The sequence below is a fragment of the Belonocnema kinseyi genome, chromosome 3 (assembly GCF_010883055.1).
Source record: "Belonocnema kinseyi isolate 2016_QV_RU_SX_M_011 chromosome 3, B_treatae_v1, whole genome shotgun sequence".
Classification (NCBI taxonomy): domain Eukaryota; kingdom Metazoa; phylum Arthropoda; class Insecta; order Hymenoptera; family Cynipidae; genus Belonocnema; species Belonocnema kinseyi.
This window is the reverse complement of record NC_046659.1, coordinates 98,429,371-98,444,923: the sequence shown is the minus strand read 5'-3', so window position 1 is coordinate 98,444,923 and position 15,553 is coordinate 98,429,371.

Below are 15,553 nucleotides of genomic sequence, written 5' to 3'. Positions count from 1 at the left end.
AAAAATTCAATAAATTTCTTAAAAATACATTTTCAAGGTTTGAAAATGGTATGCACAGTTATTTATAGTAAAGGCACAACATGAAAAAAATCAAATGCATTTTTTTTGGTGTAGAATTATTTTTCTTCCCTGATTTTTTCACAATTCCATTATGTTTGAAAGTTGATATTTTAAATTGAAAATTGATCTTTTCTGGTTGAAAATTCGTATTTTTGGCTTGGAAATTCATCAATTTGACAGGAAATTAAACTGTTTGGTTGAAAATTACCTTTGTAATTGAAAATCTGCATTTTTGTTGTAAAATTCAACTACTTTGGTAAAAAATTAAACCATTCAACGGGTTTGAAAAAATCGTTTTTTTTTTGCTTGATAACTGTACACTTTAATTAAAAAATCTTTTTACTTTCTTGACTGCAAAATTATTCGTGGCCAAAAATTCATATGTTTTTTTTATCCTTGGTAGAAATTTCTTTCTTTTTTGGTTAAAAATGCAATTGTTTGGTTGAAAATTAATTCTTTTTTTTGTTGAATTCAACTGTTTTTGATTTAAAGTTAAAATATTTCTTTGTTTGAAATATTAACTATCACCTTTTTCGTTGCGAATTTATCTTATTTAGTTGAAAATTCAACTAATTTATTATTTTATTAAAAAATTCACATCTTGCTTTAAATTTAATAATTTCTTTTCTACATTTACATCCTAATGAGAAGTTATTGGTTTTATGTAAAATTTGACTTTGTTGGTTTTCATAAAATCTACATATTTTGAGACCACCTGTATCAGACCCACAAGATTATCTTAACAACTTTTTTAATTTTTTTGAAAAATAGAAAGTTCTAATTTTGATGCACAAAAAGGAATGAAAAAAAATTGCATTTTTCGTTCGAGCGTTGCAAGATACAAAAAAAAGATAAATAGACGAAAATTGTGAACCCAAAAAAAATCTTCACATTCGTTGTCAAAATTAAAAAATTTAAGTGAGATTAGAATCAAATTTAAAAACCTATTCAACGTCCAATATTCAATTTCTTTCGTCTTTTTATTTTTATTAATATGAAATAAGAATAAAAAACATTCGTAAAAAATAATCACCGACATTTCGGCACTCATACAGCACCCTTAACAAGGCAAAAAAAATTAAATACGAAATAAATAAAATAAAAATTCGAGCAGATAGGAACAGCAGCGAAATCAAGATGCTCTCGCTGGTGATTATTTTTTACCAATGTTTTTCATTATGATTTGATGATAATGAAAATAAAAAAGACGAAAGAAATAAAAAGAGAATTTGTATTCCTCTTTTTTCCAAAAAATAAATATATTTTTTTTCTTTTTTATAAAAATGTTTATCTTGTTTAAATTGTAATAGAAACATTTTATAGTGATTGTCCAAATTTGACAGTAGGATTCTTGGTTTTATTGTCAGGAATTCTGCACATTAAATTCGTTCTCAATAACTTTTTGATTTGACGCATAATTTTATTCATGAAAAACAACATCAATAATAAAAAAAATTAAATTTAGTCAACGATAGAAGCTACGAAAAAAATTAATAGACGAAAGTCGTTCACTCAAAAAAGAGCTACCAATTTGTTGTTTATCATTTTTCTTTAAGACACGTAGTTTTGGTTATAATCGTAAAAAATGACATTATAAATAAACAGATTAAATTTTTGGACGGTAAGATACAAGGTACAATAAAATGTTTAATACATTTTTTTAAAATTAGATCGGAAAATTTTCTTTTAACCTTTTTATGACGAGACAAGTGATGAAAATTTGTACGTTAAAGCCGAAAGAGCTTTAACATCAGAGAATTCACAATCACTTAATTTCAGTTTTCGACGCCTTTGAACTTTAATTTTGAAAGGTCTGTGCACAAATATGCGGGAAGTACAAGGACCGAGCGCGAGATCTAGCAAATTTCACTTTTTGATGCACGTAAAAGTCGACTTGGGAAATTTTTATTTCTTTACTGGAGAAACATGGAAAGGACCTTGAATTTTGTTTTTAACCATCGCTACACACCCTGTTTGTGATTATTAGTTGATTATAAGATTCGAAGAACACGCAACGGAAATGTGTCCACTGAGATGAAATAAACGGATATCCGTTTTTTCACCTTGGTCTATTTCTTTATAAATAAGTTTTTATATAAGATTTAGTTAACTAGAATGAGTAAAAAGTATTTCGAGTGAATGGGAATAATTTATGATTTTTCCTCAAATAATTTCATAATACAAATATTTTAATAATCATAGAGCCGCATATATAATATTATACTTTTAATTATTAATAATTATGTTTCATCATTATTTTTTATTCACTAAAACTTCTTTTTTTTAAAAGACTAGAAAACTAACAGACCCCCAGTGCGCGGGATTATTATTCTCTATATTACAAAAAATATTTTAATAAAAAATGTGATTGATATTTAAAACTAAACGTTTGTATTTTTCAGTATTTTATTTAAATAAAAGAAAAGAAAAGCAAGGACAATATTTTTTAGAACTGATGGAAATTTATATCTCAAGTTCAGAATTAATATGCGAGATTTGTATACAATATGTAAAAATGGAACCGTTGCATTTTTGTTCAAAACCCAATTTTCGACTATAAACACTACTATAATAAAGCGGTTCAAAACGAAATGAATGTTAAAATTGTAAATCTTCTTTCAAACCTAATGATTTCATTTAAGATAACTGATCTCTGAAAGAGTGAATCAATTCCGAGTAAATCGTCTGAAAATTTTGAGGTTACAACTTCGTATGTTTTGAAACTCGGTTTTCGCTAGCGATTGAAAGTCAAATTATCAATTTTTCCAAAAAATAAGAACCTGCTTCCGAGATATCGAGAAGCGAAATAAAAATAATTATTTTATCAAATTATATTAATTTTAAAAAATATTGTAAAGTGGAAACAAATTATTATTAGAATAAAATACTGCGTTAAAATTCTAACTAAAATTGAATTTACATATTTTTAGAACTGTAAAAATGAGAATTCTAACAACAGTTTTATCACAACGTATATTTATTTTTTTGAAGAATTTTGTATGCAATGAACCCATTTTCGAAAAAAATGTTGATTGTCTAGATTTGCAGTACCAGCCTTGATTTATATATTTGATTTTCAAAATTTGAATTTAAGTTATAATGAAACAACTTCCAGTAATAAAAAGCCAATCAGGTTTAGAAGAACAATGATTGCGAGATTTTCGAGACATATCGTTACACATATTTTTTTAGGTAGGAAATTATCTTTCTTTTTCACGCTTTTTCTTATATTTTTTTTTGCATGTTTTTGTTATAGAATAACGCAACCACTTTAAACTTTATTTTTATGAATATTTAATAATGTTGCCCATTACAAAAATTGTTGGAAAGCGTTAAAGAAACATTTCTCGATTCAAAGACTTTGTTTAAACTCTTTCTGTATTATTCTACAAAATTTCGATTCAGGAAATATTTTGTTTCTTTTATTTTATTTTTTTATGTCAGACTTGAAACAACAATCCTCGCAAAGAGCTCATGCCTTCCATAAAACATCAGTAGGAAAGTATTTCCCGATTAGGTGCCTTCGTGGTGGTGCGTTCATGCTTTGCCTTCAAATAGCTCCTAAAGAAACGAATGTTCTTCCCTCCACAGTAATTACGCGTATGCGTTTCGCAACACAAATAGTCAATCAATGTTTTCTCGGGTTTTCAAATCAGCCTTGCAAATTATTCCGCTGATTAATCTGCATCAAGATAAAAATAAAACTTAAAAAAAAGACATTAAGAAAAATGAAAGTATTCTTTAGAATTTTAAGTTATTAATAAAAATACTTTATTGAATTAAAAGTTAAACAATGAAAATTTCATTGTTTTATTGAAATGAAGACTGAATTTTTGATCTCCAAGTTGACATTTATTGAGTACCTTTGTTTCTAAAGTCAATAAACTTGTTATAAAATCATTTATACTTTCAAATAGTCTCATAATTTTTTTTAGTGCTGTGTAATTCAACTGGGTCAATTGAAGTCAGTTACGATATCTCATAAAATTTAAATAACTTTCTTCCTAATTTGGACATAAGTTTCTCTACTTGAAAGTAATTGTTCTTCATTTTTATATATCTCACCAAAATAAATGTACGATGCAAAAAATTTGACGATCACAAATAACTATTGGGCCAGCCTACGTCAGAAACATTAGGATCTGCAAGTGTTCGGTAGATTTTAATTGAAATTTGGCGAAATTATAGTGTTATATAAGAGACATTTCTTGTCCGAAAGATTTTTGGAAAGTTTCAAAATTACGTGATTTACGCTATTTTGAATCTAATCATTTATATTTATTTTTAATGTATTAAAAATATTTAGTGCTTAACAAACCATAACGCCTATAATTATAGGTATTAATATTTATTATGGTTGTTCAAAACAACTCTGAATCCCAAATTGCAATTTTGATTTATTATTTCTTTTGCATTAAAAATAATATTAGGAGTAGAATCAAAAGTTATATTTAATGATCACTCATAGCGAAATTGTTTCAGTTAAAAATTTAATTTTTTGTTGAAAATGTACATTTTTCGGTAATTTATGTATTTTATTGAAAAATCGTTTGTTTTTTTAGTAGAAAATTAATCTTCTGATATTGGTTTTAAATTAATTTTTTGATAAAAATTCAACTAATTTGTTGAACACTTATTATTTCAGTTTAAGATTCCTCTTTTTACTTAAAAATTCATTTCTTTTGTTATAAATAAATTTTTTTACTGAAAATTCATTTCTTCCAATTTACTCGAAAATGCATGTAGTTTGTTTAACATTTTTTGTAGGATATCAATTTTTCTAGTTACAAAAGCAACTGTTTAATTGAAAATTAGTCTGTTTCATTTGTGGATTCAATTTTTTTTTGTTTGAAAATTGACATTTTAAAATTAAATTGACTGTTTTTTATTTAAAACAATTGAATTTTTATTGAAATATCAAATATAACATGTTTCGATGGAAATTCATCCTTTTCGGTTGAAGATTGAACTCCAAGGTTGAAAGTACTACTTTCTTAAAAATTAATTTTTTTGTGTGGAAAATTAATAATGGTAATTGAAATTTTTTTTTTGGCTAAAAATTGAACTAATTTGTTGAACCATTCGTTTTTTATTTGTTTACAAATAATTTTTTCAACTGAAAATTTTACTTTTTGGATAAAAATTAACTTTTTTGTTTGAACTTTTTGTCTTGAAAATTCAATTTTCTTGTGAAAAAAATAATCTTTTTGTTTGAGGACTTAATTATTTTGTTAATTTTTTTTTGTTAAATTCAACTATTTTTATAACAAATGAAAATGTTTTCTTCGTAAAAATATCAGTTATTACCATTTTTGTCGAGAATTAAATATTTTTGGTTGAAAATACAACTACTTGGTTGAAAGTAAAATTACTTTGTTAATTCCTAAGAAACAATAATTTTTTACAAAATTGCCCATTCTTCCAAATCGTCGTTCCTTAGTTTGCGATGAACCCTACAAAAATTCACGAAAAAAATTCAGCAAAGTCGGTCGAAATGTCATTAAAAAAATGTTACCACTTATTTTTATTTTAATAATACCTTTTTAATCTTTATAATTTCAACGTATGCTATACAATAAATTATAAATTTAAAACCGTTGTCAAATTATTTCTGTAATTACCGCTATATTCAGATGTTCTTATTTTGGAAATATATTATCATTTTTTAGGGATTTAAGAATATCAGTCATTAATAATAATTTAAAAAATAAATTTAACCACAATGAACTATTTTGCAGATTTTTCAAATGTCATTGATTCTCTTTTAACGATATTTGTGGTCAGATCAAGGACAAATATCGTTGATTCAGCTATAAACTTTTTTCCGTGTACAGATTAATAAGAAAAAAATTCCCCCGATTCAGGAATCTTTCCGGCGATCATGCAAATTTATTCATATTTCTAGCTTTCTTGATCCCAGAGTAATTTCCGAGTACATCATATAATTACCTATAAGACGATAATGAAAATTCCAATATTCCGTAAACCGTTCTCATGCAACTCGTTTTCAAACAAGAACCATGTAAACAGAGAATAGTGATGTCGTCTTGAAAGGCAAAAAACAGATTATTGCCTGCTTTTCAGTGGACATTAGGATTTTATCGCCTTTTTTTATTACAAAAAATCATACATAGGCACTTTGCGACGATTATAAATCTTTTTGTGCCACTCAAGTTTTAAATTAAAATATCAGAATTATTTAAAAACAATATTTTTGTAATCCATATCATCGATTATCTAAAATATTAGAAAAGCAAGGAGAAGATTTTTTATAATTGATGAAAATTGATATATTAACTTTAGAATTAATATATAATATTTTTGTACAATGCATGGACAAGTCATATAGGCAAGTTAGATTTTTTTTAAATAATCGATTTCTGGTAAATAAAAAAACGTACATTTTTTCATATTATTTTTAATTTAATGCATTTTTATTAACATTTACGAATTACAGTATAATACACCAACAAATAAGAAAATTATTGAATGTTTAAAATATGACTTTTTTAAATTAAAAATACTAATTCCCGATGAAAAATATTAACACACCTGATCCAAAATAAAAAAAATCTTTAATGGTTTATTTTAAAAAATACCAATTTCACGGAAAGCATACGAACATAACCTAGATCTGTTCGTGAATCGTAAATTTTCTTTTTAATCTAATAATTTTTATATAAAAAATATCTAAAAAACGTTAATATAGACCTGGTACTGTTCTAAAATTGCAAATCTCTTGCAAAAACTTTTTCTGAATATTTTAAACAAAAATCTTTCCATACTAAAAACTAAAATGTTTTTTCTTTAATAAAAATTTGAAGCGATACATATTAAAATAACCTAAAGTTACTGAACTATTGTATATTTTCTTTAAAATCTCATAATAATTATTTTTAAAAGATTATTTGAAAAACGTTAATATAAACTTGAAACTGTTCAAAAATTGTTACAATGATTTCAGACAAAAACACTGAAACCATAGAAGATTCTTGAAATTCAGGAATCTAATTATTTTAAACAAATATCATTGAATATTTACATCTACAATGACTTTTGATTAAAACTATTAATTTCAGGCGAAACATACTGGCATCAGCTAAATTTGTTGAAAAAATTGTAAATTTTCTTTAAAATCTAATATTTTTTGTAAAAAAAGTCCTGTGAAAAGCGTGAATATAAACCTGAATTGGTTCGAAATTTGCAAATCTTGTTCAAACTATAATAATTTTTTGTTGGAAAGATTTTCGTTGACCATTTTATAAACATTTTCGAACGTTTCGAAATCTTTTTAAATATAATCCTAAATGAAATTTTGTAAAATAAAAAATTATTTCAATTTATTAAAATAATTGATTTAGGATTATTTTTGTATCTTTTCATAACTTCGAAAATCTGTTGTAATGTTTTTAAATTTTGTTTAATATCTTCTAAAATTATTTTTTCAAGATAATTAATCACTTTTAATATTCCCAGGAATTTTAAAATATGGGTTTTTTATCTTGAAACTTTTCAAAAACTTGAAAAACTTCAAATTTCTATTTCGAAATCTTCGATAAGATACGTTTCATTTTAAGTTTTTCGAAATCTTTTCAAATTTTAACTTATTTTTCAAATTTTAAAATACTGTTAAATATATTATTAAATGATTCGAATTTCCCTTCAGAACTTTGAAAAAATTCTGCAAAGCTAAAAAAATTGTCTGAAAATCTTCCAGATTTTTTTTAACAATTTTGGAAATATTTTGAAATTTTTTTAAATCTTTTCAAACATATGCTTAAAATAAATTTTTTGAAATAAAAAATTATTAAAAGTGTTCCAGAAATCTTGAAGAAATGTGGAATTCTCTTGAAATGTGTTAAAATTCTTAAAAATATTCTAAGTTTTTTGTTCCTGTCTCAAAAATCGACTTTTTTAACATCTTGGAATTATTTTAAGTTAAACAATTAGTTTAAAATGTCTTGAAATCTTTCGAAATTTTTAATGAATTTTAAATATTATCAATACTTATAAAACTTTTAAGTATACTTCGAAATAATTCCAACTTTAGAGATATATCTTTTTAATCTTGCACGAATTTATAAAATTGTTTTTAAATATTTCAGATTCTGTTTTGATGTATTTTTAAATCTTCAGAGGTTAAAATCAATTTTTTAAAATAACACTGATAATAAATTCTATTTGAAATTATTTACAATCAAAATTTTCTCTTTTATCAATAATGTTTAGAAGCATTCAGAAATAAATGATATCATGAAATCAAATTACTTGAAAATTTTAAATGTCTTAATTAATTGTGCTGAAAATGCTTGATTATTATTAATAGATAAATATGCATAGCCTGATTTAATATGGACAAAGCGTTCTGAATAGAAAACTTTTTTCATTTTTAAGAAAGGTTGTCAAAAAGTTAAGAATATAATTGTTGATTTTATTATTAAAGAATCATTAAAAATTTTATTTTTTTCTTGTAAAAATTTTTATTTTAAAATTTTAAATTTCTGATTTGGAAATTTGGATTTAAAAAATTTCATTTAATTCAAAAGAACAAGCTGAAAATAGTCAAACCGGTAATCAAAAACAATGAGTTTACTCGATACACTATTGAAGGGTAGCAGTAGAAAACAAGATAATCAACATTTTCTCAAGAAATGTTCGAATTCTCATTTTTTGATACAGTAATAAAAAAATAATTAAAATATAGTTAAAACTTTAGCGTAGTATTTTAACCAAGTAATATTTTTTTCTTTACTTCACGATGTTTATTGTAATTATTCCCGTTTATTGAAAAACAAGCTCGTTACAGTCCTTTCACCGAATAATAGTCTATCACAGTTCGATGCCCTCATAATAAATTTTATCGTGGATATGGTCAGTGTAACTTTGAAATTATCAGCTGACACGTCAATTTTCTCAAAAATAAATAAAACTATCTTTGTTAAAATTGTTCTGGCTCAAATCAACAACATTTCATCTCGGAAGCAGACTTCTGTCTTATTTAAAAAAATGTTAATTTTGAATTTGCAGAATGTTTTTTTGCTTTCCTGAAAATTCTTCCTTTTTGGTGATCTAATTCCTTACTGCTACTCTTTAATTTTTAAAAATTTAAGGAAAATATTTATTCTAATGTAATTTTAAGTTTCTCTTTCATGAATCGTGTTCCAGAAAAGGTTAATCGTTTATCATATAAATTCCATTTCACGCAAATATCAGTTGCACGTGTTCGTCGTTCTAAATTACAAAGTGTATAGTCTACACGTGCAAATCGTAGATTTTTTTATTGAACTTTGTTGAATTAGGTTCCTTGCACGCGAAAATTTCACTGCCCAATTAGCAGAGTGTTTTTCATTCAGAAAGATCCTTTTCGAAATTAAGTTCTTTTCACATATTAAAAAGTCTAATGGGTACAATGGTTGGCCACCCCCCGATGATTGGAAATTTGTTTTAAATATTCGTTATAAATAAATATTGACAACTTAAACGATTACGTTAAACAAAAACAATTTTCTGTGCTTTCAAAATAAAATTAAAATCAATACGGAATCAATCATAACAAAGTTTAATATTGCAAAGCTGGAATTAAATTGATAGCCAATTTGATTGTAAAATAGAGGACATAAGAAATTATAAACGAGGTAAATCTATTTTATGTCTAAGGTTAAATCTTTCCATCTTATTGCATTTTCATCTTATTTTTACGAGGACTACAAACCGCAAATCAATTTACCGGTATAATTTTTAATTTATTTTATTTTTCTTCCTCGGATTTTTTAAGGCTACATGACATTAAATGCAATCACTTTGCATTTTTAATGGACTGACCTGAGCACAACTAAGACTGAATATGTCATAAATAATTTTTTGCAGTATTTTTCATTTATACAATGAAAGTGCTGCTTTATGACCATTAAATGCTTCATTTCAATTTTAGCTATACAATCAACCGAGCTTCATTGCTGATACAATTTCAGCAGATGGACTGATACTAAATTCTAAATATAGCAATCAATTTTTGTTCAAAAAAATGTTGTATTAAAAAACATAAAAATATTTTATGCGTCATTTGATGTCAAAAATACAAACCTTATTACTTAAAAAAAACTGATTTTTAATTAATAATTACCGCGTAGCCATCTGTCATTATATGCAAAGAAGTAATAATTTTTTCTAGCGCTTAGATTTTTAGATATTGGACAGCTGTCAAATATTTTGTATAGTTTATAATTTTCATTTGTCTAGTATTCTCATTAGTTTGGCAGATTAACAAAAAGATTGCCTTTGTAGTAAGAAATACGAATTTTCAACAAATTTAACTTAATTTCCTATTAGATATCTTAAACAATGGTTATGATGTAGTCGAAACTTCTTTTGATTCATTTTTAGCTTATATTCTTTCGTTCCTAAAAATGTTTTAACTAACTACTTGAATTTTTGAACTAAAAAGATTAATTTTGAATTAAAAATATAGTGGTAAGGTTTTCATTCAAGGGAATTAATTTTTAATAGAAAACGAATGCCCCATAACACAGTTTAATTTTTAATCCGAGAATATGAATTTTCAACAAAACAGTTACATTTTAGTTTAAAAAACAAACTTTTACGAGAGTAGTTTAAAATAAAGTAAAATTTTATTTATCCTAAAAAGACTAATTTTCAAAAAAAATCTCTTGCAATCTCAACTAAAACAGAATATTTTCGAAACAAACAGTTGCATTTTTGGTTAAAAATAAGATTTTTCTGCAAAATAACATTTTCAATTAAATAGTTCAATTTTCAATCAAACCAGATAGTTGAACCAAAAAGATAAATTATAAACACACAAGTTGAATTAGAAAAAACAATGATGTACTGAAGAAAAGAAAATTTAAATTAAATCATTGAATTTCCATACTTGAAGACGAATTTGTAACAAAAAAGTTAACTCACAACCGATCAGTCGATTTTTTAAAAGAAACAGTTAAATTCATAGTTGAAAGAATTAATTTTTAAGAAAAAGAGTAATTTTTATGAAACTGTATGAATATTTTAAAAACACTTAAATTTTGTTTAAATAGATCAAAATAAAAAACAGTTCGAATAAACCTTAAAAAGACGAATATAAAACAAACACAAATATATGTTCTACCAAAAGAGATAAATTTCCAAGAAAATATCAACATTTTTAACCAAATAATTAAATTTTGTACCAATCTGTTGAATTTTTTAGCTAAAAATACGATTTATATGCAAACCCGTTACATTCTGAAGCTGAAAAAGTTAATTTTTGAAAAAAAGTTTATTTTAAACCAAAACAGATTGCTTTGGATTAATGGAATTCTTAAGCCAAAAAGACAGATTTTAAACCAAGAAGTATGAATTTTTATCAAAATTGTCTAATTTTCAACAAGATAATTTAATTTTGAACAAAATAATAACATTTTCAAATAAGAAAGATGAATTTTAACAAAAAATTCAATAGTAGTATTTTCAAATGAAAAGAATGAAATTTCAACCAAAAATAATTGTATTTTCTGACTGGGTTCTATTAATTCATTTCGAATTGAAGTGAAAAGATGAAAAAAGGAAAAAGACTGTCAAACTGAAAATAAATGAATAGGAATTTTGATAATTTATAGATTTAATTAATTATTTTATTAATATATATGTATATTAATGTTAACTAAAGAAATAATTTTAAAAAATTACAATGATTTGAAAGGAAAGAAGAAACTGTTGGCAGTTTAAGGTTACTTGTCTCGATAACGTAAGATTTTAGAATTTTATATTAAAAAAGAGAAATGTTGCATTTTTTAAATTTTCTTATTTGATATTTCTGTTAATTACTAAAAAATGTATTAAAAAAATTCTTCGTATTTTTTTAGATAAGAAAAGTTCTTTAAATTTTCAAAAATTTGAACCTCATTGCCCATTATCTTCATGCATTACATTGCTACACTGTTAAAAATTTTTGTTGGAAACTTCCACAACATGTATTGGAAATTTATTTTCGAAACGTACGGTAACGCAACAATCCATAATGTTGTAGTTTCCAAATATTGCATTGGTATAGCACCTCAAATGTATTGGAATATTACTATCCATGTCGAGTAACCAGTAACACTTCTGTATCATCCTTGCTCACGCAAATAATTGAATTCACGGAATTGACGGGATTCAAAGGATCCACGGAATTCGTGGAATTCACGAAATTTAAGGAATTTTTGAATTAAATGAATCCATGAAATGCAATGAATTTAAGGAATTTATGATATGCAATGAATTTATGAAATTTAATGAAGTCACGAAATTCATGGACTTACACGAATTGCGCGAATTCCATAAATTACATGCATTCCGTGAATTACATAAATTCCTTCAATTCCCTTAATTAAGTAAATCACTTGTTTCGTGAATTCCGTGAATTCTGTGATTTCAGTGAATTTCCAGAATCCTCTGAATTCTTTGTATTCCATCAATTCCTTGAAATCTATCAATTCCGCTAACTCCACGAATTTTATAAATTTCGTTAATTTCTTCACGAATTCTGTTGAATCCGTTAAATCTGTGAATTCCTTAAATCTCGTGAATTTCTTCAATTCTAGGAATTCCGCGAATTCCATACTTTTCATGAATTCCTTTATTTTCATGAATTTCGCGAATTCAGTAAATTCCGTGAATGCCATGAATTTCTTTAATTCCATGAATTTCATGAATTTATTGAATTTTGTGAATTATTTGAATTCGATGAATTTCGTGAATTCCTTGTGCGCGATCATCGTCTAACGAACGCTCTGATACATGGATTGGAATGCTGGATTGTGACTTCACCATTTACAACACTTACAATACATGTATTGCAATTTTGTCATTCCAATACCATGTTTGCAATTCTACCTTGCGCTGGAATTGCAGAAGTGCTTTAGAAGTCTTTTTTTAACAGTGTAGGATAGGCTTAGCAGATAGTGAGTAAGAATTTATGACATTTTTAATAACGTACAAATCATTGGGTACAAAATTTCATTGTTTTTCTTTTTATTCATCTTTTAATCCAGAATAATTAAAGTCCGATTTATTTCAAATAATTTTAAGATGTGGAATTATTGGTTATAAAAAATATGATGTAAATTCTTGTAAGAACCGCGTTTCTTACAAAATAAGTTTCTTGACTAAAACAAGGATTGCCAACTACCTTGCTAAATTCTCGAATTAATTAAATACATGCTGTAATTAGAAAGTGTTTAAACTATTATAACGATTTAGGAATTAAATCTCAATCATAGTTTATTTTTCTTTGTTAATTACAAATCTGTAATAATTGTGTTCTATTCATGACTAAGGTAGTATGTCATAATTTAATTAATCCGATACTAAAAGCATCTGCTGCACGTATACAGATTTCATAACGTATGTAATTTCTCTAAACGAGGACAATTATGTAATCTCATCATACATTTAATCAATATTTCTTGAATACTTTTTACATTTGTTATAAATAATCTATTTTAATTTGCATCAAATTTTTAGAAATCTACAAGTGGTTCCCATTGGTAATTTGATTAAATGTTTGAGTTTCGAAATAGAATGATTGTAAATTTTTCAAACTTTCTTTTAAAGTAATGATTTTGTGTTCTCTTTAGCAATACTTTTTATTTTATAAAAAATAAACTTCTCCCATTTATCAATAATAAATTAAAGTACCATCGGGAAACAAATAAATTCGAATAGTCTATTCTTGTTTCTGACTACTCTAGTTAATGAGATTTAGTGAGTTGGTTCATTTAACAAACATAGGTAGTTAGGCTTTTATCTAATTAATTTCTCAAGCTTTTGATCAAATTTCTTGTTATTTCAGTATTATCTTTAAAGATACAAATATAATATAATGATATTTGGATTGTAAAATATAAATTCCACTAGTATAATGTTTTCAATAAATTATTATCCATGGATCCATGGATTATCCATTATCCAATGGATCTACAATCGTAGCACGTACATTCCTGTCCAAATCAAGTTGGCAATAAAAAAACGTCAGAAAAACTCAATTTTTTCCTAAATTTTTTACTTCTTTACATTTTATTTTTTATATTTTTATCAGCCTTACAAAAATTGAAGCCTTGAGGTAATCAAATGTCGTTTAAATAAAAGAAAAAGTTTACTGAAGCTCTATTGTAATAATTTTATAATATGTCTTGATACATGTATCATTAAATATAGCTTCTTGGTAACATATTTTTTATGTGGAATATCCGGTATGATGCTTATATGATGTGGAAATGAAAATTAAACTCAAACGAAACTTTTTTAAATTATTAAAAATCTTATTTTTTATTTTTTATTCTACTTAATTAAATTATCTTGTTTATATTTATATACAGTAGTTGAATAATTTAAAAATTATAGTATTTTCACTTATTTACTGTGCTAAAAAAAATAAATAGGAGGAAAATTTAAACAATCGTTAGGGATCAGTCGTAATCAATAGGTCTAGAGTTTCAGACGAAAAGTTTTCTTCTTGATATTTTTTGCGTACTTCGTATGTTTTTGCATAAAAATGGTATTTTTAATAATGTTTTTCTAGCTTGAAAAATATTCTCTTCTTAAAAATAAGTACAAAGTAAATTTGAAGATCTTTAAGTTGAACAATTTCTTGCTCGACATTTTTGTTTGAATCTCAGATTTTTTAGCCAGAAAATTAAACTTTAAATTTCTTGAAAAAGCCTTCGAATGGATAAAACCAGAACTACTTTTTTATTTTCGTGAAAAACGATTTTTCAACATGAGTGTATTTGGAAATTTGTTTTTATTTTTAAAGCACCCTATAACAAAATAATAAGGCCGATATAAAGAAAGCATAATTCTTCAATTAATAATTAATTTATCAGTCAATCATTTAAGCAATTAATAAGTTATTTTTTCTTTTCTGCCTTAATTGCATGACTAAGTAATTACATTGTTTACGCATTTTTTATTATCAATAATCAGCAAATAATGTTTTCTATGTGATTGTGAGTTTAGCAATTTTCGACATCCTTCACATAAAATGATACAGTGCTGTAAAACTAATTTCATTAATAACATTTTCGATAAATAATAAATAAACAATTTAAGAACAGTTGATTGATCATTTTCATTTCATAATTTTTAAGAAATATTATTTAAAAAATGGTTGAACAATTAATTTTTATTTGTAATGAGGGGTAAAGTTTCTAATTTTATACTTATAACTATTTCAATGTAGGGCGAAATAAATTTTTCAACGTTGATTTCAAATCACAGTCACTATTTTTGGATACAAATTTTTATAAATATTTTATGTGATCAAAAATCAAATAAATCGTCGAGATAGTCATTTTTTAATATTATTAAATATCCTTATCTGCTATGCATATTTTTTTAAAAGACTAATGACATTTTTTAGTTTTATCATAATCGCACGTGACTTTTGGCAATTTGTATAGTTCATATCCATCACAAATACTTAGTGATCTCTTAGTTTTTTATCGTCATAATA